At 38.1% G+C, this 25,030-nt stretch overlaps 1 long non-coding RNA gene and 1 pseudogene across 1 annotated transcript in view; one reads left to right on the top strand and one right to left on the bottom strand.

The window, feature by feature from the left end:
- The window catches only part of LOC147577435 (uncharacterized), a 260,510-nt gene that overhangs the window by 139,773 nt on the left and 95,707 nt on the right, over nt 1-25,030 (top strand). The window lies entirely within an intron of this gene.
- Nucleotides 1-25,030, bottom strand: part of LOC112849869 (DNA ligase 3-like) — a 113,493-nt pseudogene that overhangs the window by 88,285 nt on the left and 178 nt on the right.

Below are 25,030 nucleotides of genomic sequence, written 5' to 3' on the forward strand. Positions count from 1 at the left end.
AGCTCCCTGGAAGGTGAGGTCTCTGCCTTTTTTTTTTTTTAACGTTTATTTATTTTTTGGGGGACAGAGAGAGACAGAGCATGAACGGGGGAGGGGCAGAGAGAGAGGGAGACACAGAATCGGAAACAGGCTCCAGGCTCCGAGCCATCAGCCCAGAGCCTGATGCGGGGCTCGAACTCACAGACCGCGAGATCGTGACCTGGCTGAAGTCGGACGCTTAACCGACTGCGCCACCCAGGCGCCCCAGGTCTCTGCCTTTTAATACTTTATCACCAGTTGTTAGCACAGTGCCTGGTATACAGTAGACATTCAAATATTTTGAATGAATGGAAACTGAGCATGATATAGACCTCTTTACCTATACCATAAGAAAATATCAAAGTTAGGGCACCCGGGTGGCTCAGTCAGTTGGGTGTCCGACTTCGCCTCAGGTCATGACCTCATGGTTTGCGAGTTCGAGCCCCACTTCGGGCTCTGTGCTGACAGCTCGGAGCCTGGAGCCTGCTTTGGATTCTGTGTCTCTCTCTCTCTGCCCCTGCCCTGCTCACACTCTGTCTCTGTCTCTCAAAAAGTGAATAAATGTTAAAAAATATATTAAAAAAATAAATATCAAAGTCAAATATTATAAATGATTTCCAGATAGCACTTTATATAATTTTTAGTTTGATATAGAATAAAAACAAAATGTGTTCCTATTTAAATAAAATACAACCAATATAAAATAAGTGCTCACTCTATTAATCATATTTTGCAAAAATTTTATCCTCCTATCAGATTTGGGAAGTGGTATCTGTATCTCTATATCTACATCTATAAGAAAAAACAAGAGAACTAAATAACTTGCATAATGCCATGCAGTTGGTAAAACAAAACAAGAATTAAAACCCTGGCTTGTCTGATTCCAGAGGCCAGTGCATAACATAATTTACTAATTATTTCTATTTCTCAAGTAATAATCAAAAATAAACCTTGATGAATATTTATTAAATGCTAGGCCCAGTTATAACTGTTTTATACCTATTATTTCATTAAGTACTTATAAATTACTCTATGAGTTAGGTATTATTACCATGATTCTAGTTTTATAGATTAAACTAAAAAGGTAAAAAGAGGTTAAATAACTTGCCCTATCACTTGCAGCTAGAATGAGGAAGAACTGGCTTTGAATCCAAATAGTCTGACTCTGAAGTCCCAGATTTTACCAGCTAAGCTGTACTCTCGCTCTCAGATGAGGAAGCCTATTGAGTTTCCAGATTTTCTTAAAAATAGATGAAACGTAGATTTAGTCAAGTATTCATGAGATACATATTGATAAACATTTCTAAGACCTAACTGTGAAGACTGTTTTGATTAATTATAAGTAATCAAGATTAATGAAGTGATACGACTCCAAATGAAGTTTTAGTGATCACTAGAAGAGGAGCCAATATAATCCTATACAAAAAACATTAATAGAATTAGAACAATAATTAGAATGCCAAAAAGACTCATTGTGAAATGTTAAAATGGGCATCATTGAAATGGAAAAGTTTCCTTAATTTTAAATATCATTACTTGCTGCAGTGCTCACCTTATATAATGGTGGTCTGTCAAGAATTAAAGAAAGAAAGAAAAACTCTTTGTCTAAAACAATTCAACTTTTATCTAATTTGATATAAGAATACAGTTTTACACATTTTTAATACTTATTTAAGTTATTCATAGTCTGTTAATTTTCATGGGAGGTGACGGAATGTGTGTTTTTTAATGCAATTGTCACTTCTTACACTTCTATCTTAAAAGAATTTGAGCAAGGATCACTTGCAGGAAAAACAATAAATGAGTATCAGAGAAATCACAGGGACGTCTGAACCTGTTGTCTATAAGGTTGCCAATGTATCTGTCACCATATAGGATGGATGAGGAAAGCATGAAGAGTCACCCTTTATGTTTTGGGGCCTTTTAAACATTTGTGTGGGTTGTTGAAATTCCTGATTTAGTACCTACTCATATCTCTGGCCCTTTCCAAGAGAAGTGATAGAGCTACCTATCCCTATTTGTGTAACACTTTAACTCTCAAAATTCATAAAAGAAAATTCTTTGGTGGATGAGACACAATGCTGTGAGAGACACATTCACAGACATAGGTCAAGGGAAGCATTCACAAAGTTGGATGCAAAATTTTAAAGACAAACTTAAGTCATAAAACATCATATACTTGGGGCACCTGGGTGGCTCAGTTGGTTGAGCGTCTGACCTTGGCTCAGATTATGATCTCATGGTTTGTGAGTTTCAGCCCCATGTCTGGCTCTGTGCTGCCAGCTCAGAGCCTGGAGCCTGTTTTGGATTCTGTGTCTCCCCCTATCTGTGCACCTGCTCTGCTCGTGCTCTGTCTCCCTTTCTCTCTCTCTCTCTCAAAAATAAATAAACATGAAAAAATAAAAAATAAATAAAACATCATAAACTATTAACTCAGTAGTAGTTAGTGGGCAGCCCCCACAGCAGCCATTTTTTTGCCTACTACTTAATGTAAGACTAAAGATTGGCCAATAGACCAGGAGTGTGTCAACATCTTCACCTGGAAATAATTAATAAAATCTGGCTTCAAGAGCTTGCTTTTGAATACATAAAAATATTTGATTATTTTTTTCAAAACCTTCCATCTACTACTACCTGGAACCACAACTTTCCTTTTCTCCATATATCCTTTAAATGGTTTTTGATGACTCATGTTCTCTTCGCTACAGATACTGCCAAACTTCATCCAGCAGGCCGTCTCTACCTGACCCAGAGTCTGGCCTAATCAGCCCTTATTGGTGTTGAGAGCACCATCTTGAAACATGATTAGAGCCCAGAGTCTTGATGTTCAAAGTCCTATTCACTGTGTGCTTGGATGATCATCTAGGCTCCATGTCCGTCAAGCTACAACCACTGCTCCCAACTCTGGCACTATGTATGCCTCATGGGTATGATTGGACTTCTGCTCCATAGCCCAGTGTTCATGAGTTCAGCATTTGGAACCAGTTAGGGATGGATTCATAGCTTGACTTAGACCAACAAATAGTTGTGTAACCTTGAGCAAGTTACTCAAATATTTTGTTTTTTGGTTTATTTTATATTAATATGTAATTATTTATTTTTAGCAAATACAAGTTGGCATTCATTCAATTCTTAATATGTGCCGGATATTCTTTGAAGTTCTATACTGTATCGACTCTTCAGTACTTATGAGAACAATCTGAGGTAGTTAATTATTTTATCCTCATTTTACTAAAATTTACTCTGAAGTCAGGCTTTAAAAATTTACTACCTCTCATAGATGAGGATTATAATGCTGTTTTTATAGAGTGACTGAATGGAAGAATTAATTTATATTTTTGTAAAAAATGCCTAAAATAGTACCTGGGACATAGTCCTCACTAAATCATATTATTAATGTGTCTCAATTTCTTAATTCACATTGTAATTCCTTTCATCTCTTGAAATCTTTCTGAGCATCAGCTCTCTCCCTGGGGCCCTGATAACCTCCTGTCTTCCTATGACCCTGGTTTAAAGTGATTAATGTCACAGACACTCACGTTAGTCTGCATATTTAATGCCAAATACTTCCACTTTCTGCATATATTTAACATATTTCCATGTCTTACCACAAACTTTAGAGTCTATTAGTAGCCAACTCCAGATGTCTAGAAGCTTGGACACTGGGCATCTGGTTAATTCCCCTGAGGTCAAACCTGAAAAGTTTAGTTCCCTGGCCCTAGTCTTTCTAGTTTCTTGTCAGCTTCTCTCCCTAGAGATTCACATTCAAGATCTCTCAATTCATCACAGCTGAGGCAGCATAGTTAATTATCTTAGATGCTGAAAAAAATGTAAGAGAGTATGGAAGATATCAGTCCAAAGAATGTTCCTGACTTTATCCATTGCAACCACAGCAACAGAAAGAACTTTCTGTTTCAGAGGGACACATAGATAATATCTAGGACTGTCAAATCTAGATGCTCTTTCATACAGTGATTTTATATTATACATATCTGTCACAGAAACCTGTTATAAGAGCTTTTTACAATTGGCCTCTTGTAGGAACAGGGATTGATCACGTTAATATCTTAAGAGGACTGCTTAAGGAGGTGAGTCACTTATTCTTTCTAAACCTCAGTTTCCTCATTTATGAAGTGAGGATAATATGATGATGTAATATAATGAAGATAATTATGCAGTGATCAAGATCAGAATTATAGGCTTAAAAGCTGTAGGAAACAGAAAACAGAGTAGTAGCACTCTTATTTGTCACAGTGTTGTCCTTGCCTCATTTGAAACTAAAGACACAGATGCAGAAAATGGTCCTACTCTCCTTGAAGGAGCAAGAAGGATAAAATGGGATGGTAGATAATAGGTGGAAGTGTGTCTTGCCTGCCTTTCCTCTGAATATCTCATAAAACACTGGACACTTTCCTTTGACTCATCATATGCTACTTTAAGCCTTTGTTACTTGAGGCCTTTACACCAGAATTATGACAGAGCCTTTTACTTTTCCAAGTCTTTTATTTTTTTTAATCTCCCTAAGGAGCTTCTTCAACCTTCTAGCCATGTTTCCTTTAGTCCTGTATTTGATCCTAATTTTCTTTATCACTGAGGTCATTTCTCATTGTCGAGATAAGCACCATTAACTACTGCCCGTTTTTGAGCACCTGCACTGGGCTCAGTTCTGTGCTAGGTACTGTAGTGTCAGAGAAGGAATATAAGGGGGTCACCAGTTGGTTGTGATATAATTGTGAGGAAGGTATTATTGCCTTCATTTTACAAATGAGCAGTCTGAGGTTTAAAGAGGCAAATAACTTGTCAAGCCAACAGCTAGTAAAAGGAAAAGCTAGGATTCAAATCCACGGCTTTGTGTCTCTAATGTCCCTGAGATAATGTTGTGCGTTGCATCTCTCTGACTCAGGAGGAAACCAGGTTGACCAGACGACAGCATATTGGAAGTAGTCAGAAATTGGGCAGATTGAAATGCATTGCTTACTTTCAAGTCTGTACCTAATTTGGTAGAGGATTTTAAACTTGACATGGTAGGAAACGGAGAACCCCTGAATGTTATAGATCTGGGATAGAGTTTATGAGAAGTGGCAATTAAACATGAGTATGGCAATGAGAAATTGGAAAGGGGAGAGTGAAGTTAGCTTGGGTGACACAGTCGCCATAATCTAGCCACAGGAAGGGGAGAGTTTGTACCAGGTATTGACAATAAAAAATGGAGGCAAAGACATAGATTCATGGCATGTGACAGAAAGGAGAAACATTTCATAACTTATAACTGACCAGTGGGGGAGCAGTGTAGTGAAGAAAGGGAATTAGTCAGCTAAGGGAACAGTGAAGGGAAGAAAGTTCAAGAAAGAAATGTTGAACACAGTTTCCTCTTACTGAAAATGTGTCCTTCAGAATGCACTGTATGTTAGCTCTGATGTAGTTCCTACCCTCATGGTACTTACAACCAAGTAAAAGAAAAAGGCATGCAAAGCACTGAGGCATAAGTAAGGGTGCTGAGAGACAGTGGAAAGGGAAATGGTAGAAGTCTCTGAATCAAAGAAAGCAGGAGGTATTGGGTAGGAAAAAATTGTACCAGGCCTAAAAGGGTATTTAGCATTTTGATAGTGTCAAAGGAAAGAGACAACAGTGACTTTTAGTTCTGGGAAAAATTGGTGGGGTTTGGCAGGTATAGTGGGGATCACTGGTGAACTTGAAACCCTAGTGATGACAGGAGGCAGACTGCTCCAAGATAGTAATGAAATTAAAGAGGCCATTCTGGCTACTCAGAAGCCTGGTCTCATGGTAGAAGGAAATGAAATTAATATTAACCAGGGGCTTAAGGTCAAGACCTGTGGGAAGGAGTAACGGGATGAAGACAAGAGCTGGTCAGATAGAGATGGAGGTGGGGTTAGTCAGGAATGTGCTATGGTGGATGAGTTAGGATTGAATTTAGAGAGGAGGGTAGGGCATTTCCCTTCTTTTGTTTTAGGCATAAAGGATGCAAAACTGGGCAGACAGGAAATTAGGGAAACTCTCAGTGTCTGTGGCATGGTTTTGATTTTCCCATATAGGTAGGAGGAAAGACAGTCATCTTTTGAAGGCCAGGGCATGAAGAGGGCCAGGGTATCTTTGAGATCCAGAGGGTTGGGAAGAATTGCTTGACACATTATTGGAAGTGGCTTAGAATAAAAAGTCTTACTGGGAAGTGGCAATTGCAGTAAACAAAGACTGGGTCTTTTGGATTTAGCATTTTCCCCCCATCAACACTCAGAATACAGGGAGAAGCAGGCATAGTAGAGAGTGGGGGTTGGTTGAGGGTTCAGGTAGCACAGTATCCAGAAATAGAGACCGTGGGAACACTGGTGGGGGTAGTTGGCAATGGAGAGGAGGCTATGGTCATAAGGCTGGGGAAGATCTGGTCAGCAGGAATGACTTCCCTCATGGGTCTGCAACAGTAGACTATGTGAGTTCACTGAACATAAGCAGCTGACTCATAGAGATGGGTGGGGAAGATAGGACAGTTGAAAGGGGTGTAAAAAAAAAAAAAGAACTAGACCCATTTGTCAGATGATTCAAAAACCCACTGCCCATGCCCTTAAGACCAAATCCTTTGGCTTTTCTCTTGTTGACAGATGGGGAAAAGATTGTCAGGATCACGATGTATGGTTGAGGGAGGAGGCAGTCTTTCCTCTCTGTTCTTTTCTTCCTTTTTATTTTTATTATTTTTCTTGTCAGCATTTAATTGCCACCTTTATTTCCTTTGAGATTCAAGAAATCTGCTTTCCCAGTTGAGAGGTACAGTGCATGGAGGAGACAAAGAAGCGATGAATACATTTGCTCCCCATGAGTCAGTTCTTTCTCCCCATTTACTCCCCCACCTCCTTTTAATTATTCACCACCATCCCTTTTCTTTATTCACTTATCCTCTCATCTCAATGTTCATGTCACATTGTTATTCTTAAATCATAGCCACTGGAGGGGAGAGAGGGTTGTCTAAAACCTAAAATATGGAGGTTACCAATTTATAATGCACATATGTAAAGCAGAGCTCAGCAGCGATTCCTCTGGCCTCTTTAGTACCACTCCTGGATGTTTCACCAGAGCTGAGCACAAGGACATGAAAGTTTTCCATTAGCCTTTCAGTCTTTCTTTCTCTCTCTCCCCTTCCCACGGATGAGAGACCTTTAAGCACAGACATTCATAAATTAAAGTGTGTTGTTAATTATTCTTAGACACTAGAAGCAGTTTTTTTTTCCAAGCAGAACATGTATTAGACTTCAAAAAGCAGTCCTATTCCTAGCTCTTTAACACTACCTCACCAGTGGGTTTTAAAGAACAAATATGAGTTTTAGAAAATCATAAATATAAATGTATAGACGGGTTTTTTCATGGTATAAACTAAACTTTCTATTCTTGCAAACTGTGGGGTAGTTGTGTGACTAAAAAACAGTTGAAGTGTAAAAAGTGCAGCATTTAGTCTGGGGTAAATCAGGTGGAGTAGAGGATGCTTCTTCCTCAAGTACTAGCATTCTCGCCCTCCACCCCCACTTTATCTTCTTGGTGCTTCCATTCCTTTACCTAGTTACGTATTCAACAGTTCTTTATCAAACACTGTGCTAGGCTTTAATGACACAAAATAGATGAGACATAGTCTCTGTCCCAAAAGCTCACAGATGACAAAACACCACTAATTCAATTAGCTTTTTTTTTTTTTTTTTGAAAACGCCATGGTGGAAGATCAAGAAAAGTGACCCTAGTGTAGCAAATACAGTGGGTAACTCCATGAGGCAGTCCTGATGCCTTGACAGGAGTCCCCAGAGAGTGGCTTTCTTTACTTCCATCTATTTACTGTGGTCTAAGCTCTGTTGTTCTCTGCAGTCTCAAGGCCCAATATCAACTGATGAGCCCAGCACAAACAGATCTGTCGCCAAAGAGCAAGCTCACATGCTTGGCCTCACAGAGACGCACTATCATGGGGACTACCCACAAGAAGTATAGTTGTCGGGGAAATAAACACTCATGCTTTCTAGTAGAATATCCTACTTAAAGGGGAGATGCATGGTACACTGAAGGATAGTCAGAAGGTTGTTTCAAGATTTTGGTTGTCCATACTCTGATGCAATAGGTAATAGTTTCATATCTTACATTCCAGAGAATGTTTGTATTTTCCTCCAAGTTTCTAGAGGACCTCTATTTTCTTCCTTTCTCATCCTGTTAACAGCAGTACTTCTCAATGTAAAGATAATTCATTAAAATACAGCTCAGTGGGACCATCCCAGACTTACTAAGTCGAAATATCTGGGGATTGGGTCCTGAAAGCAATTTTTAAAATAAGTTTTCCAGTAATTTTTATACATATGAGAACCATCAGTCCATAAGAAGAGATTATGGCAATACTGTTTTTCTTCCAGGAATTGTTCTAGAACTATCCAAGTTCAACCAGAGAAAGGTATAATGTGAGTGGAGAAATCAGAAAATTATCCAATCAGTCTTGGTTACATATTCTAGCAATGTATTTTCTTGATTCTGAAGGTGGGCTTTAGTGCTTTGACACTCAGAGGGGAGTATGTCTGACTGTCTTTTCCAAAAATAAGGCAAAATTGATGAAGAGCTACCAAAGACAATGTGGGGAGGATGTTGGAGAACAAACCTGAAGTCAGCATTGGGATATAGTTAGATATCAGAATAATAGTAAAATACACACATGTGGGCAGGGGATGAAGAAATACCATCTATTAAAGCTGGCAGGGCTTGACTGAAGAGGCAAGTCAAAGTAATTAGGAACCATTATGCAAGTGGATTATTGTGGATATAATTCAGTTATGTCAGAGCGTCTTTTGAAGTAAGTCCTGTGGGTTTGCTTTCCCCAACACCAAATGCCCCATATTGTAAAACCAGAATTTGAAATCTATGTCATGAGACTTACTCTCCTATCTTGTCTCTGACTTGAGATTTTCTCTTTTCTGTTCAGAGATGTCGCTTCTAGTCTTGCCTTGGCTCTCATAATTACAAAGCAGTTGTGCCACTGCAGCTGTAGACTTCCACACCACTGATTCATAGGCAACTGAGACTCAAACCTCCCAATTTTGCAGCATGTGACCAAGCCACCATCCCCAGTTTGTTGCAATACATTCTAATGAGAGAGTAGTTTCTATGCAGTTCTTGCCTGTCTTGAGCACTGAATCAGCAAAGGCAAACACATAAAGTGGACAGTTTTATCATCAAAGACACTTTGGGTCAGATTTCCTAAGGAAAGATGGGGAACAATTGAATCCTCTGTTCCTTTATCCTGCTATTTTTGAGTCTTAGTGGCATATGGCCTGTCTATCATACCTAAAAGTACTCAACCTCCGGAAAACCTTTTTTCCAAATACAGGCTTGCAGGCATGCTAACTTTTCTGTGAAGAAGAGCACTGTTCAGACCAAAGGGGAGTGACTGCCTTCTCAGTGAAATTCAGAAAAATGGAGCAGGAAATTCAGAAAAATTCAGAAAAATGGAGCAAATAACCCTTTGTAATGACGTATGTCAGTGTTCCCCCACTTAAGGCAGCCTGGTTGATATTAACAAAATATGAAGGCATGGAGCAAGGCTTGGAAATGAGCTCAACTGTCTTGGTGGTAACTTACTGTTCTAAGAAAAAGATGATAGTAGAAAATCATTTGAAATGTTTTTGACATTGGAAATGCATGAGGAGCACAGGTAAATGTTCTTTATTGTCAAAGAGCTATAGCTCTCTCTCCCAACTTATGGTTAGAATTACCAGACATCCAGAGGGAGAGAAGGATCATTGTTTCCTGTGTCAGACTTGTGCCTCATCAAGGGAGAAGGACAATGATGTTGACTCAGGAGATCTAGTGGTTTAAGAGCCTTGGAAGTCTACATTGGGGCTTGAAACAACTATAGAGACTGTGATTTGTAGCCTGTCTCAGAATTTATATACAGACATGTAAAAATCAAGATAAATTATATAAACAAAATAAGAAACTACTAACTTTTATACTGCAAGTTGGAAAGAAAGGCACTCAGGAAAGGTTTTATCTAGCAGAGAAGTTTTTGTGAACCTTCAGTGATTTTCTGTGATTGATCTGTCAGTAAGGTATGAATCATCTTCCCCTCTCCCCACCCCAGTCTCAGGGTACCATATCTCCATTTCTAATTAATTCATAATAGACTAAGGTCTGTTTGTAATGTGACTCATTGGGTTCTCTTGCTAGAATATTTCATTTTGTCTGAGAAATCATGCATGGTATCATTTTTTTTAAATGCAGCATTCTATTTTCTAATTATAATGTTTTAGAAACTATGATTTCACACAACATAGTATCATTACTCAGACATTGCCACTCTAATATTTTGCTTTATTCTGGTAATAAAAATACCATACATAACATATAAATTATATACATACAAGGCAATGTTTCTGAATGTACATATAAAATGTGTACATAAATAAAAATAAATATGTATGCATGTATGTGTATATATCCCTACACATAAAATATGATTATACAGTATACATTGTTGTACTTTAGTTTTACTTAAATATTACTGTATAAATCTCCTGATATGATTAGATACACTTTAAAAATAGGATGTTTTTGGCCACATAATAATATGCTATAGTTTGAACATGTCATGATTTACTTTGCTGTCCTCTCAGAATTTTTTAAAATCAAGTACCATGTATTGCATTTTTTTTCATAGATCTTCAGTTTCGTGATTGTGCATTTCTCTTTTACTTTTGGTGGGCGTGGTAAGCAGATGAGGCCCCATCCCCAAAGAGATCATGCCCTAATTTCTGGAATCTGTGAATATTTAACACTACCTGGCAAAAGGGAATTTGAAAATGTAATTAATATTAAGAACCTCCAAATAGGGAGATTATCTTGGATTATTCAGGTGGGTACATTGTAATCACATGAGCCCTTAACAGCCAAGAACTTTCTCTGGCTGGAAGCAAAGGAGAAATTTGGCAGGAGAAGTTAAAAGGTATTCCAATCATGAGAAGTATTGGCCATGCTGTTGCTAGTTCTGAGTACGGACCCATGTAGGAAGACTAGGGAGGGGCCTCTAGGAGCCAAGAGTGGCCCTCAGCTGACAGCCAGTAAGGAAAGAGGGATATTCATCTTAGAGCCTCGAGGACCTGGATTCCACCAACAGTCTGAATAAGCCTGGAAGTAGATTCTTGCCAGAGCCTCCTGATAAGAAACCAGCCAACCAACAACTTGATTTGGGTTTTGTGAAACCCAGAGCAGAGAAACTAGCTGAGTCCACTCAGACTTCTGACCTACAGAAGAGAAATAATACTTGTGGATCATTTTAAGCTGCTAGGTTTGTGGGAATTTGTTACAGGAGTAACAGAAAACTACTACAGTGGCCTAAAATATATTATCTCTTCATAATAATAAATTATTTTTATTTTTTGAGCTTTACAGATTAGATGATTATTGAAAACCAGTTCTTTGAAGTTTTAATATATGAAACTAAATTTGATATACATAATGAATGGGATAAAAAAAAAAAAAAAAGATTGTACTGCAACCATTTCAGCCAGAGTTGTGCACATTAAATTCCACCATGTGGTCCACTAGAGGCTGCTGACAAAGAGTTGTACACTGTCACCTTAATTTGTGCGAAGTTGCTTTTGATAGATCTTTCTGATGAACTGTATAATCCTGCAGTAGTGACATTATTATGCTTAAAAATAAATATAACTTGCAGCCAATTAATCAGTTGACTTCTAAATTATATGTTAAAAGGGACTCAAGTCTTAATGACTTTTTTTAATTCTATTCACATCCCTATTTCATTGGCACTTAGAAGGGTTGTAGCAGAATAAATTGTCATAAGAGAAGTATTTTTAAATCTTTCTTTCCTGGAAGCCATGTGGATTTTCCTGTGGAATAATAGAAAATATGTGAATTACTCTTTTATGTGTTGGTTAACTAATGAAAGCATCTCATAAGAAAGAAAATTCACCTTTTGCAACATTATATAAATAGAATCAACTTACAGACCTTGTCAGGAAATAATTTACCATCCTGGATCTTCTAAGAAATCTTAATTTCAGCGTAATTCACTCATGATCCCACTCTTAAATAGCGGTCCTGACACCCCTAGAAACCTGAAAAAAATAATTTTAAAAATTAGTTTTTCTTAAATTATAATTAGTGCTATGCTATCATCAGACAGTTCTCTCTGCAGACAATACTTTGTTCTTGCCTGAGCAAACAAAGTTAGAATAAAAAATCTTTCTCACTAACTAGACCTAAAGTTCTGTCATTGAGAACTCTGCCCTGGTCATATACAGAAGGGAGAATTTCCAAGGGCTGCAAAAATAATGAACAAAAGGTAGAAACCCAAAGAGTGGTGCTCCTGGTAGAGTGCTGGACATTAAAAGAGACCAGCTTAAATGAGTGAAGGTTGCAAAAGGGTCATGAATAATTTAGGATTGGATGTCGGATGTGGCAAGCAAAAAAAAAAACAAAAAACAAAAAAAAACAAAGGCAAGACAAAGAGAGCAAATGCTTTTATCCTCTCAATTTTGGTGCTGCTGCAAGATGAATGGTCTGTTTCAGGGTCAGTGATTTCTGTCCAATGATGAATGTTCTTCACCACCTCCAACTGCTCCTACTATAAGCGGCCACTAGGTGTGTGAGGTTTTTAAGATTTTTATTGGTAAGAGGCCACTGGGTGTTTGTCTAGCCTCTTGCCTCTGCCCATTGTGGTTGTTTATCTTACCACCTGATTGCAACACGCATGCTAAAAATTACTCCTGCCCAGCATGGCTGCCACCTGCCTGCATTGTGACTCCCGAGAGCTACCCAGGCTCTACTAAAACTCAGTGGAATCTGGTGAAGCCAGAGGGTCCACAACTTTAAGATTTCTTGGGCTGTAGTCACCTTACTCACATCCCCATATCCCTTGCTTCCCACATTCTATGAAAGATTGAAGTCTCTTTTGTAAGTAGCCCTTTGGTATTCTGTGTCTTATATCTGGCCAAATATTTCACTCCTCGCTCTTCTCAAGAATCTTTTACGTTTCTGGACCTATTTCAGGATTGATAAACCCCACTGAAGTCTTAATCTTTCCATCTTTTCCATCTCCTTAAGCGCCTTAACTGAAATCTGGAGTTCTGCAAATGACACATTTTCTTCATTTCCCTTCATCCCATGTAAGCTTTAAGTGAAGAAAGTGGAATGGGTGTCTTCTCTCTCCAATTCAGTATAAGACAATTATACATTCAGATTGATGTTATAAAAAAAGTATAATATGAATCACTAATTTTACACCTGAAACTAATGTTACTCTGTATGTTAACTAATTGGAATTTAAGTAAAAACTTGAAACAAGCAAATAAAGACAATAACAAGTAGTAGTGAGGACTTGGAGAAAACAGAATCCTTGTGCCCTATTGGTGGGAATGTTGATTGGTGCAACCACTGTGGAAAATAATATGAAGTTTTCTCAAAAAAAAAAAAAAGAGAAATTTCATATGATCCAATAATTCCACTATTATTTACCCAAAGAAAATGAAAACACTAATTTGAAAAGATATGCACACCCTGTGCTCATTGCAGCATTAATTACAATAGCCAAGATATGGAAACAACCCATGTGTTCATCAATAGATGGATAAAGAAAGAAGATGTTTTAGCTCTATATGTAGATATAGATATATAGAGATAATAGACATACACACCCAGTAGCCTATTACTCAACCATAAAAAAGAATTAAATCTTGCCATTTATGACAACATGGATGGATTTAGAGAGGATCATGCTAAGTGAAATAAGTCAGAGAAAGACAAATACCATATTATTTCACTTATATGTGGAATCTAAACAAACAACAACAATAAAGCTGAACAAACTGAAATACAGAGAACTAACTGGTGGTTGCCAGAGGGAAAGTGGTTGGAGGGGTAGGTGAAGAGATTAAGAGGTACAAACTCCCCGTTATAAAATAAATTAGTCACGGAGATAAGAAGTCAGCATAGGGAATACAGTCAATAGTGCAATAATAACAGTGTATGGTGACAAATGGTAACCATACTCTTCAGTGGACATTGCACAATGTATACAATTGTGGAATCACTATGTTGTATACCTGAAACTAATATAATATTTTATGTCAAGCATACCTCAATAATAAAGAAAAAATAAAAAGTCAAAAAATGTAATGTCTCATGCCTTTTCTTTGCTCTTCCTTTCTTCATCCTGTCATCCAGTAATTTCTTGTTGCTCTACTTTATTTATCAAAGCACTTCTTTCCTGATTCCAAGTATCTTTCTCTTGAAACCAAGTCGTACTTTCGTACTGAATAACTTCAAGGTCATGGCATAGGACCCATTCATCCAAGGCATCTCAGTTCTTAAATGTCCTCATATCTTATGGCCTTGTCCCTGACATCTCTTTAACAACACCAGATTATGTTGTCATTAGAAACCACGCCTAACCCATCTCCTTGTTTCCATGATGGTTGGCCTCCAATCAATGCTGCAAAGTAGAGTAATCCTTTAAAAAGAAAAATAAAATCACATCATCTTCTTGTTTAAACCCTTAGAAAAGCTTTGGATCTTAGATACAATGTGAGAAATGTTTGTAAGTTATCATTCCTGTCCCACAAGAAAAGAGCTGAACAAACTGAAAATCAATGACTTCTCTTTGCCCCAGAACTTCGGTCACAAGGCAAACTGACATACTAAAATCTGCAGACATAAGCACATCCAGAGAGATACAGACCCGAGTTTGCTTATCTGGAGTAAAAGCCAATGGACTCCATTTAGTCAATTATACCATTATTGAATTGTAAATATGTTTAAGGCTAGATTCAATATCCAGCAAGATTGATGAAAACACAAATAATAGTATAAATAAAAACATATGCTAATAATTTCTGTAATCATCACAGCTTAGCTTTTTGTCTTTTCCCATTATATTCTCTGTCTTTCCATGGTGTTTTCAGGAACTGGGAATTCTAAAATCTCAGTTGACCCCCAAGCTTCCTGGCAAGCCACCTACCTTACAAACTCTTGTTATACTTTTTCTTGCTGTCAAAGTTATTAAGAATACTGATGGCATGGCGTCTTCAGGTCTTTGTTCAGCTTTGTCAGATAGTCCTTCTCCTAAAAAAGAAAGTTCTTATTAGTGTTGGGGAAGGCCTGAAATAACATTCTCTCCAGGTTTGTTCTTTTCTTCTGCAGATGAAAAAAGGTGATCCTGTGTCTCTTTCATCAATTTACTTATTTTTTTCTAAACCCATAACCTTCCACTAGGGAAAAAAAAAGAAAAGAAAAGAAACCTCATCTTTGTGACTAAATTACTAATTCATTCAACTTCCTTTCTCCTTTATCAATGCTCAATTAAGTGAGAATATTTCCCCCTATTTCTTCCAGTTTTGCAACCCGCTTAGGCCAACTTGATTTTCCTTTGACTATTATAAATACGTCTGGCCATGGAAAGATAATTACAGTGATTGCCTCACAATGGCTATTTTAGTAACTGTGCCTGACATGTATTCCTGGCATATAATGTCATGCAATAATTCACTGTGACAATACTTCCCAGGATTACTTGCACCTTTTTTTTTAAATTAGTTTCTATATAGATCCATGCGATGTTAAAATACTTTTACTGCAGTCTCCTCAGTAAAAATACATACAACTGAAATTTTTCTCATATACTTCACAATTATGCTTCTTTTAAGATTTGAAAAGGCAACTCACCCAGCTTCACTGACATTGCTCACAATGCCCATGACGTATTTTATTGTCTCTTTACTTATTTGGTTCCTCTATTAGGTCTGAGGCTTCTGGCAAGCAGAGACCTTGCCTTTCTGTGAGTCTCCAGCATTGAGCACAACTCCTTACCTGGTGTTTCTAATAAATGTTAGTCGAATATGAATGAATTAATAAATAAATGATTGTATATATGCATGGATAAATGAATAAATGAAAGGATTAGTATATTAAGTATCATTAGTATACTAATATGTAGACTTAGAATGAAAGGAGAACTAGAAAACTTTTTGGCTTTAGGAAAAAACCAATAAACAAGATTCTCGATTCAGTAAGGCCTGTTGACCCTACAGTCGACCCTTGAACAACACAGGTTTGAACTGCATAGGTCACTTATGTGGATTTTTTCAATAAATACACTGCAGTAATGTAAATGTATTTTCTCTTATGATTTTCTTAATGACATTTTTATTTAGCTTACCTTATTGTAAGAATATGGCATATAATATACAAAATAGGTGTTAATTGACTGTTTATGTTATCTATAAGGCTTCTGGTCAGCAGACTGTTAGTAGCTATGTTTGGGGGGAGTCAGCAGTTACCCAAGGCTTTTGGACTATATGGAGGTTCGGGCCTCTAATTCCGTGCTGTTCAAAAGTCAGCTGTACTGCTGTTGCTCAGTAGCGCCCCCTCCAGGGCTTCTTCCTGCATCACACGGTACATTAACTTCTCAACGGCCACAGCTTGTGGTCTCCTTCAGCTTCCTCTCAAATTAAGTGAGAGTTGGAAAAATCTGAGAGAAAAAGAGGTCTCTTAAGTAAAATAGAGAGCACGTGGATAAAAAGGAACAAATCTCATTTCTCTGATTTCCCTTTTAAGAACAACAGGTCTTGTGTGCCATCACACCTTCTTCAATGTCCAGAGCTCTCAAACAATTTCACACATGTGTTTAGTAAGGTCCAAAAGAAAGGGCTCAGTGGTATTAAGTGGATGTCACAAACATATACTGAGAAAAATTAATAGTATGAGGGCTGGAGGTTGATGTCTGAAATACAATTTTCTCCTTCCTTTATATTACGGAAGTAAGGAGGAAAGATCATTGTCAAAGCAGAATTTTGCTGCAGCCCTATGATAAGCTCTCTAATTAGAATACACGGAGTATCCAGGAACAAAGATTTTTAAAATTGGCTTGCAGTGAGTGCAGGTGATGAAGCAGCTGGCAGAGTTAATAACATACCTTCTATAATTGCCAAAGACCTAGTTCCAAACAGAGTAGGTAACACCACATTGGAAAGGGATGAAGAGAAAATTAGACAGGGATGAGGGCACAGAGTTTGTGGGGCTGCAGGGAAGTTGCAGGAGTGTGCAGAGACTGCTTGAATGGGTTTGTGGACAAGGAGTCATCTCAGAATGAGGATATGGAAAGAGGGATTTGAAGAGGCAGTGCAGTGACAGGTAGGTAGGTAGACTGGAAGCACAAAAAATATTTGCAAAGAAATAACGTTTTGAGCAGGAAACAAGAGATCTGGTTGCAAAGGCCAAAGCTGATTTTGGCTCACAATGGTCTGAATTGGAGGAAGCATGTTTGGAGAACTCTAAAGATGATTCTTAATGTTTATTTGCAAAATCAGAGGTAAATATAGGAGTAAGTGTTTAGATTGGGGAAGGAAAGGATTGTTAATAGTTATTTATCTTACCAGGAAGATAGGGAGATGGTTGCCTAGCGTGTTTAAAATTACACAGGGGAAACCAGGAATTAGCTTCAATGTATAGAAATTTACTACGTAAAAACTTTATCAATACTTCTAGCAGGAATAGCTGTAGTGTCTATTTACATTGAATCTAGGTTTAATGTTCTATTGCAGCACACTTAAATGTTTTTTTTTAGGTTGATACTCTAGTAATTTTAGTTTTATAGCTGGAAAGGGTATATAATTTGTTGGGGAATATAACACAATATGAAAATAATCCTAATAGTACTTTAGATATAGGTAGATATAAAAACCAAATAAAACATATTGTTAAAAAGTAGAACCAAAATACAAAGACCACAGAAAACAGACAGTTTAACACCAGCTGGCATCAGTAAGTGTAATGGGAAAAATTTGTCTCCCTCTAACATAGTTTTGATTATAGAAGCATTTTACTGACTTAGCACACTTGAGAGAAAGATAAACTACATTAGGGTTATCAATAAGAAAGGACCGTGCAGGCACCAAACAAAATGCCCTTGGATGCCAAACCACTCTCCATATTATAATGTCAAGATAATAAATGGAACCAGAAGTACCTGCTTACCATGGTCCCAGGATAAGAGAGCCCCAAGGGATTATGGACAGGAAAGTTGATAAGAATATATGTATATTTATATTTAGAGGGAAGAGAAATGTGGAAGGGAGAGTTTTGTTTAAATATCTAAATCCAAGTTTGAGATCTTTCTTTTTTTTAAATTTTTTTTTAATGTTTGTTTTTGAGAGAGTGCTAGAGCACAAGTGGGAGAGGGGAAGAGGGAGGGGGGGGGGACACAGAATCCAAAGCAGACTCCAGGCTCCGACCTGTCAGCACAGAGCCTGGTGGGATGCTCAAACTCACGAATGGTGAGATCATGACCTGCACTGAAGTTGGACACTTAACCGACTGAGCCACCCAGGAGCCCTAAATTTGAGATCTTTCTAATGCTACAAGATGGACGGTCAGAGAGATGCATACCCATGTCACTAATATACAAGTTAGCATTGCTTTGTAGAGGAAACTGAGGACCATAAGCTTGCATTTCTGCTTCCCTGATGAGTCAGTTTGTATTAAACATGGTCCAGACAATTCCGTCGCTGGGGTATTTTCTCTGCACTCACCATTTCTCAGAAAGGTTGGACAATGCCCCAAACAAGAAGTCAAAAAGGGCATCATTTCTTTATGAAAGGAAAACTTTGCAACGGAAATGATTCTCCAAAGCTACACATACTCTTTGGCTCATGAATTGATAATATGCAAGTACTAAGAAAATAACTGGAATAGGAAACAGAAAAAGAAAAAAAATCATTTTAAAAATAAAAGAACAAGAGAAAACAAGAGCTGGAGAAAGTACTTCCTCTCGCTAGGTAATGTGGCCTCTTTCTGGATTCCCTATCATTGTGCTCTAACTTTCTGCCAGAGGGCTTCGTGTAAAAGCTACCTGTCCAAGCCTCTCTGTCTCCTCTGGATCCCTTTACCCACTCCAGCAGCACGGTCTGCCTGTTTGAGTATCCCTGAAGTCCACTGCCGCCCCTTCCATGTCTCAGTTCTGATTGCCAGACAAGGTGATCCCCAGAGCCTGCGCTTGTATCTGTTCCAGTTGTGCCTGTCCTGCATAGGAGGCAAAGCCTCTGAGTCTGCTCCTTTCCCACCAGGTTCATGGCCATGACTGGTGTGTGGTTCACGATGGGAAAGTCTATACCTGATGGTTTGTTTAACTGTAAGATGTTAGAACATCAGCATACTGTTTCAACGATGATTTCTTTTTCTTAAACATTTGCTCATTTCTGGAGTTTATCCAAACTCATGTAGTAAGGGAACTAAGCAGCATCAAGACGGCAGGCATGATCATATCAGTTCTCCAGTTTTTTTAATTTTGAATTTTTCTGGCCCATAGGCTGGGTTTGATGCTAAATTAAATAGTTCTTCGTATTTAGAATTGTTTTAAGTGAATTTCATTTAAGCAAGTTTTACATAGAAGAGCTTTGGATTTCTGTGACAAACGGCAGATGGTGAAGCCAAATGCTGACAGCAATGGCAGCTATATATCTGAAACAGGAAACATTTTTCAAGAATCAGTGTTGTCATTTCTTTTCCCAATTCCATTTGAGTGCTAAGAGCAAGCTAGGAATCAGTTGTAAAGAAATCCTTAAGGAAAAAAAAAATACATGTTACTCACCTGGATTCTCCTGGTGTTTTTTGTTTTTAAATTAGTTCTGCTATCAATATGGGCACAAAGAAGAAAGCAGTTTTCACTGTTCAAATTCTATGTCTGTCATTGGCATCTGAAAGATGTGCACACCTCGTACATGAGGATGGGGAGATGATTATGGTGTATGCCCCCTTGCCTATGTTATGTCCTCATTCTAATATGCCAAGGGTCTCTTGTGACATTGCACATCCTCAGTGGAGAGATGCTAGCATTTCAGGAGAAGGGATTGAAGATAGGCTAGGAGATTGCCCTTGGTTCCTGGGAGCCTGCTCACTTTTGGGGAAATGACTCGGGCCTTTTGATACTCGGTGCTTTAGTCTGAGTTCCAACAGGATATATATGCATGACCTTGAGGAGGACACTTTATCTAAGTTCAAACGTTGTCATCTGCAAAAGGAGATCAACATCTTCACTTTCTTGCTTCCAGAGAACTGTTTTCAGACTCGAAGTAGGTAGCTTGAAGAAAGTTCTTGGTAATCTGTAGTAAGTTGTAGTGTAATATGTAATAAGCTATAATGTTGCTGATACCTTACTCGGTATCGCTACTGTGGGTCTACGCCCCTCTAAAGGGGACTTGGGGTTGAAGAGGCATGGAGTTCCTATCTACTGGTTAGTTCTTACTCTCTGTGCCTCTCCTAAGAAGTTGGTGGGTTGGCTAGCAAGGGCTAATACACAGCCTCTGTTTGTCACATCACATCCATGTCACCTCTCAGCTGCCACCACTAAAGACTTTGTGACGAAACATGCTGGAAAGGATACATGGCAATTAGTCTTTACCCCACTCGCCTCTCATGCTTGCTTTCCAATGTCAAACACAAGGTTTTCTTTGGTTTTATTCCCACCCCTGCCCCCACCAACTTGAGATATTTTGAATTTAGTTGAGGAAACACCAATTAATCCCCCAGCAGGAGGAGCATTCTTGGAACTAAATTCCTGAAAGCCATCAGGACCAGATATTTGAGAGTCTGACAAGGCTTCATTAAGTGGATGCTCAACATTTTATTGTTCTGACACTGCCCTATGTATTAGGATAAATACTAGTCAGCCTTCGGCACTAAAAATCTGCCCTCTGTGACTCAGGACAAATGGGTTAGTGTTTTGTGTTCAGCACTTCAATGTGGGTAGTAGTCAGGAGGTCAGGGTGGCTTCAAGATCTGAGTGAATCCTTTTATCTACATTATTAAAGACAACTAGCCATCTTCCCTACTTCCCTGTTCATTTCTACACACACACACACACACACACACACACACACACACACACACATCTAATTGATCACATGCTTTTGAGTGCTCCTCCTAGATGCCTTTTGAATCTGTGTTTTCTCCCAAAGAAAGTCAGACTTTTTCTTGCCTTATCTGAACCATTGCAATGATCTTTGTGTGACGACCCTCTGGCAGCAGTCTTCCTCCCTCTAGATCATCCTTTCCTCACTACCAGAGTCATCTCCAAGTACATAAGCCATGACTTTGTTATTCCGTTTGTCAGTGCTCTGGTTCCTCCCTGAAGTCCACAGGATTTTGTCCAGATTCCTTAGCATGGACTACAAGGCCTTATTGTTCCACTGAGTAGGTTTGTGTTTCTCAAGTCTGACCCCAAGATCATCTGCTTCAAAGGAAACCAGGACATGTGTTAAAAAAAAAAAAAAAAAGAATATTAAACAACAACAAAAGAGAAACAGACTCATAAATACAGAGACCAAACTAGTGGTTGTCAGAGGGGAGACAGCAGGTGAGAAGATTAAGAAGTACAAACTTCTAGGTATAAAATGAAAAAGTCATGGGGATGAAAAGTACAGCATAGACAACATAGTCAATCATACTGTAACAACTCTGTGTGGTAACAGTAACTACACTTACCATGGTGAACGTTTCATGACCTTTAAAATTGCTGAATCACTATGTTGTACACCTGAAATTAGTATATGTCAACAAGAAAGAGGAAAAGAAAAGAAAAGAAAAAAGAGAAAAGAAGTTGACCTCCAGTAGGGGGAAAAATGAATATTGTAAGGCTCTACCCTAAAAGTGCTGAATTAAAATTTTGGGGAAGGGGTCTACCAAATCCACATTTTCAACAATAGTATCAGGTGACTCTTATGTGTAGTAAAATAAGAACCACTGCACTAGATCATTAAAGAATCTCTTGGGGCCAAGAAAGCAACTGTTTCTGTTCCCTATATTTTCCTGGTACTATTTTGAGCTCAGTAAATATTTGTATAATAATAATAGAAAAGATATAAAATGAGCCTAACTCAGAATTCACCAAGGGGGATATTTGTTGACTCACAACAGGATGATGAAACCCGATGATGTGCTGAAAATATTCTGTATTGATCTGGGTTATGGCTTCAGTATTTATTTAAATATGAAAAGTCACTTAAGATTAATGCATTTTTATGAACTTAACTACATATATATGTTATACTTCAATATGAGTGAGAAAATGACTCAGTCATTCAATGAATCAAGACCAACATTTTGCTTCTCCTTTCTGTACCCAAAGTAGGTTTCTCTCCAGTCTTCCTTATCTTGGTTAACAATCTACCTCCCTAGCCACCAAGGTTTAACTCCTCAGCCATTTTAAAAAATACATTTTATATTCCTAATCTTCACAAAAACACTTTCTAAGTCCATCCTTTTCCTCTACAATGTCTCAAAATCTTCCCTTTTTTGCCCATCTCAATGACACTGTCCCATTCAGGCCCTAATTATTTAGAATTCAGCTCTAATTATGCCATCTCAACCCAATTTAAATTCCAAATGGCTCTGTATTACATAGAAAGTGCTCTTTATATTTGACCTTCATTACCTGATCTTAACCTACTTACACTGCTTATTCTTCTCTCTTGGCCTCAATACCCAATACACCCTATATTTAAATTAATCTTCTTGGATATTATTCCATGTCCTTGTGTCTCTACTAATGCTCTTTCCACTGTCCAGAATACCCTCATTCTGTTTTTATCTTTTAAAAGTCTAGGGGCGCCTGGGTGGCGCAGTGGTTAAGCTTCCGACTTCAGCCAGGTCACGATCTCGCGGTCCGTGAGTTCGAGCCCCGCGTCGGGCTCTGGGCTGATGGCTCAGAGCCTGGAGCCTGTTTCCGATTCTGTGTCTCCCTCTCTCTCTGCCCCTCCCCCGTTCATGCTCTGTCTCTCTCTGTCCCAAAAATAAATAAACGTTGGAAAAAAAAAATTTTAAAGTCTATATAGCCCAGTTCAAATGCTGCCTTTTCCTTGAAGCTGCCTTTGATCCCCTATCTGGAAAGAACCGTCACTCCCAAATGTTCTTAATGTATGAGAGCTTTTTGATTCAAAATAAGTGTGGGTCCTCCAAGCCTCCAAGCCCAACAAAGAAATCAAGGTGGTGGGGAAGAGCATCCCTGTCCCCTGTGAGACACAGATCTAGTACACTATGTGGGAAGATAAGGGATTCAGAATGATTAGTATACATTAGGCACTAAAACAGAGCTGGCTCTCAATCCCCTGCAGCCACACTTCTGGCTGAATGGAAGAGAGACTGGTTCTTGCCCATAGTCAAGATGGCTGCAGTGTCCACCCTATAGACATGAGCTCAAAATCACTGGAGAATTTGAGAGGATAAAGGAAAAGAAAGCTCCTCCATTTTGAAATTTAGTTCATTCGTACATAAATCCAGTAAGAGATATTTGTATGTGCATGCGCAAGTAAAAATTTTAACACTCAATATTTGTAAAAAAAATCAATTCTAAAAGCACTTTCATATACCTCTCCTCTAACCCTGTTAAAACCTCTATGAAGGTAGTGTTACTTCCATAACCACTTTTTAAAAAAAATGAATAATATGCCATTTAGAGAGGTTAAGTAATCTGAGATTATAGAAAGCGGCACACTCGAGACTCAATGCAGAACCTCTTATAAATGTTATGTTTTGAAGTGAAATGAAATGTTTTCTTAATATTGTGATTTTAAAACATTCAAACTTAAGCTAGAAGTAGAAGGTACATACTTACACATGTACATATATATACGACATATACATATGTATTTATGGATATATGAATCTTTCTGTAAGCTAAACCTATACTGAGACTGGCATTTTGAGCAAACTGCCTAGGGAATAGAGCATAAGGTTTCTGTGGCTCATTATATGTGCTTGTAAGAGTTAAAGCCATTGTAACTCTTAACTTCATGTAGATCTCTTAAAGTATATGTAAACAGTGGGACTCCATTAATGATCCTAGAATTTCTTGATGCTTTACATATTAAAGGGAAGAAACACAGTGAGGATGTCTTGATCTTATTTTCAAATCAGACTGTTCTTATTTCAGCACTGCTGAATTTTTACTAAATGAGCTATAGGGCCCTAATTTTGTGTTTCAGGGAAAGCTTAATAACAATAGTAAAAATGGCTAATATTTCTTTTGTATTATGTGCCAGTCATTATAGTTTTTCACTTAATCCTCATAACTTACTGTGTGCCATTAACATTGCCATTGTATAAGACAAATGAGGTGCAGAGAAGTTGAGTAATTTCCTCACCATCACATAGTGAGAAGATTATAGGGATAGTATTTGTCTTAGTTTAGGTTCCTCCTCTAGGTAACACAGATTTCAGAGTGATGATTGGAAGGACCAAGAATGAGGGACTGGGGAGAATATATTTGGAAGGGTGAAAAGTCAAATTGAGCATCTGATATCAAGATGGTCACTGCCACAGTGAAGTTGGTTACCATCAGGCCTTCCAAAAGAAGAGAACCAGCCAAACAATTCTCAGAACTGCCCACCAAAGGACTGATGGGAAAACATATATCCATGGGCTCCTATCACTTTGCATTTAGTATTGCTTCAGGGACCTTTAACCCCTATCCACAGCGTGCACACACAGACATCTACACACACACACACACACACACACACACACTTCTGGACTATTCTAGTTTCATGCTATTGAGTTCCAACTAGATTTCCATACTTGAACATTGGAGAAGGCCCAAGTCAAAGAGAAAAGGTAGAGGACAAATCAAAGTACACATAGAATTTGTTTATCAAACCAGAGTTGGAATCAGAGATAAGGTTAAGAGGATGTAAGTTCAGACACAGGACAAATGTAATACAGTTCACATCTTTCACTGCTAAGAACTGGTCGTGCCTTACATTAAAACCTAAATCTTGACTTCCTCAAGGTGATAGCTAATTTGCAAAAGACTTAATATTTACCTGAAACTAATAATGTTATATTTCAATTATACCTCAATAAATTATTTTTCAAAGACACTATTCAGTGGTTAATGGAATAAGGTACTTCCTACTGGTCTCAAGGACATAATTGGCATTTATCTTTTCTTCTTCCATCACTCTTTCCAGAATTC

The sequence above is a fragment of the Puma concolor genome, chromosome C2 (genome assembly GCF_028749965.1).
Source record: "Puma concolor isolate L17-30 chromosome C2, mPumCon1.1.hap2, whole genome shotgun sequence".
NCBI lineage: Eukaryota > Metazoa > Chordata > Mammalia > Carnivora > Felidae > Puma > Puma concolor.